The sequence below is a fragment of the Oncorhynchus gorbuscha genome, linkage group LG24, assembly GCF_021184085.1.
Source record: "Oncorhynchus gorbuscha isolate QuinsamMale2020 ecotype Even-year linkage group LG24, OgorEven_v1.0, whole genome shotgun sequence".
NCBI classification, from domain to species: Eukaryota; Metazoa; Chordata; class Actinopteri; order Salmoniformes; family Salmonidae; genus Oncorhynchus; species Oncorhynchus gorbuscha.
This window is the reverse complement of record NC_060196.1, coordinates 1,263,548-1,266,047: the sequence shown is the minus strand read 5'-3', so window position 1 is coordinate 1,266,047 and position 2,500 is coordinate 1,263,548. Positions and strand designations below refer to the sequence as shown.

General features: G+C 51.5%; 1 protein-coding gene across 1 annotated transcript in view; it reads left to right on the top strand.

Annotated features, from left to right (window-relative positions):
• LOC124013261 (protocadherin-18-like) overlaps positions 1 to 2,500 on the top strand; it is a 12,177-nt gene that overhangs the window by 7,421 nt on the left and 2,256 nt on the right.

The following is a 2,500-nucleotide window of genomic DNA, read 5'->3' as shown; positions in this document are numbered from 1 at the left end:
GGGTGGGCGTGTGTGTGTGTGTGTTTGTGTGTTTGTGTGTGTTTGTGTGTGTTTGTGTGTGTTTGTGTGTGTGTGTTTTTGTGTGTGTGTGTGTTTTTTTGTGTGTGTGTTTGTGTGTGTGTGTGTGTGTTTGTGTGTTTGTGTGTGTGTGTGTGTGTGTGTGTGTGTGTATACGCGTCTGTGTCTGTGTGTGTGTGTGTCTGTGTGTTGTGTGTTTGTGTGTGTGTGTGTGTGTGTGTGTGTGTGTGTGTGTGTGTGTGTGTGTGTGTGTGTGTGTGTGTGTGTGTGTGTGTGTGTGTGTGTGTGTGTGTGTGTGTGTGTGTGTGTGGTGTATACGCGTGTGTCTGTGATGGCTGTTTGAGTGACAGGCCGGCCCTTTCATGTCTGTGCTGAGGAGAATTCACAGTAATTGCTTGGAAGAGGGAGGGTAAAATGATGTTGTTCTCCCCTGAGAGCCACAGTCTCTCCTCTTCTCTCTCTTCTCTCTCTTCTGTCTCTTCTCTTCTGTCTGTTATTCTTCTCTTTATGGAGAGATGAAGGAGGGAGGGAAGAAGGAGAGATGGAGGAGGGAGGGAATAAGGAGAGATGGAAGAGGGGGAAGAAGGAGAGATGGAGGAGGGAGGGAAGAAGGAGAGATGGAGGAGGGGAGAGATGGAGAGGGAGGCAATAAGGAGAGATGGAAGAGGGAGGGAAGAAGGAGAGATGGAGGAGGGAGGGAAGAAGAGAGATGGAAGAGGGAGGGAAGAAGGAGAGATGGAGGAGGGAGGGAAGAAGGAGAGATGGAAGGAGGGAGGGAAGAAGGAGAGATGGAGGAGGGAGGAGAGATGGAGGAGGGGAAGAGATGGAGGAGGAGGATGGGGGGAAGAAGGAGGAGAGATGGAGGAGGGAGGGAAGAAGGAGAGATGGAGGAGGGAGGAAGAAGGAGAGATGGAGGAGGAGGCAATAAGGATAGATGGAAGAGGGAGGCAATAAGGAGAGATGGAAGAGGGAGGGAAGAAGGAGAGATGGAGGAGGGAGGCAATAAGGAGAGATGGAAGAGGGAGGGAAGAAGGAGAGATGGAGGAGGGAGGCAATAAGGAGAGATGGAAGAGGGAGGGAAGAAGGAGAGATGGAGGAGGGAGGCAATAAGGAGAGATGGAAGAGGGAGGGAAGAAGGAGAGATGGGGGAGGGAGGCAATAAGGAGAGATGGAAGAGGGAGGCAATAAGGAGAGATGGAAGAGGGAGGGAAGAAGGAGAGATGGAGGAGGGAGGGAAGCAGGAGAGATGGAGGAGGGAGGCAATAAGGAGAGATGGAAGAGGGAGGGAAGAAGGAGAGATGGAAGAGGGAGGGAAGAAGGAGAGATGGAAGAGGGAGGGAAGAAGGAGAGATGGAAGAGGGAGGCAATAAGGAGAGATGGAGGAGGGAGGCAATAAGGAGAGATGGAAGAGGGAGGCAATAAGGAGAGATTGAGGTGGGAGGCAATAAGGAGAGATGGAAGAGGGAGGCTATAAGGAGAGATGGAGGGAGGGAGGGAAGGAGCAGATGGAGGATGGGAGGGAGGGAGAGATTGAGGAGGAGGCAATAACTGGAGAGATGGAATGGAGGCAATAAGGAGATGGAGGAGGGAGGGAAGAAGGGAGATGGAGGGGAGGCTATCTTTCTCACAAAGATGGAAGGGGAGGCAAGAGAAGAGATGGAAGAGGGAGGGAGGGAGGGTGGGGAGGGAGGGAGGGAGGGAGGGAGATGGAGGGAGGGAGGGAGGGAAGGAGCAGAGAAGGATGGAGCTAGGGAGGGAGGGATTGAAAGAGGGGGGATTAACTGTTTTTGAGCCTGATTGAATGGAGTGATTTAATTCGTTTACTTTGTCACTCATCCCAGTAAAAATCGGTTGACCTTTTTGATACAAAAACAACATCTATCTTTCTCACAAAAATGGTTGGTTCAGATGTCTAGAGTTTACAGAGAGTGACATGAGGGAAAATGTTAGAAAGGCAACAGAGGGACAGGGTTAGACAGAGAGGTACAGGGTTAGACAGAGAGGTACAGGACTAGACAGAGAGGTACAGGGTTAGACAGAGAGGTACAGGACTAGACAGAGAGGTACAGGGTTAGACAGAGAGGTACAGGGTTAGACAGAGAGGTACAGGACTAGACAGAGAGGTACAGGGTTAGACAGAGAGGTACAGGACTAGACAGAGAGGTACAGGACTAGACAGAGAGGTACAGGGTTAGACAGAGAGGTACAGGACTAGACAGAGAGGTACAGGACTAGACAGAGAGGTACAGGGTTAGACAGAGAGGTACAGGACTAGACAGAGAGGTACAGGACTAGACAGAGAGGTACAGGGTTAGACAGAGGACACAGTCCCATAGCTACGGGAGCTACGGGACTGTCTCCTCTCTCCCGTAGCTATGGGACTATGTCCTCTCTCCCGTAGCTATGGGACTGTCTCCTCTCTCCCGTAGCTATGGGACTGTGTCCTCTCTCCCGTAGCTATGGGACTGTGTCCTCTCTCCCG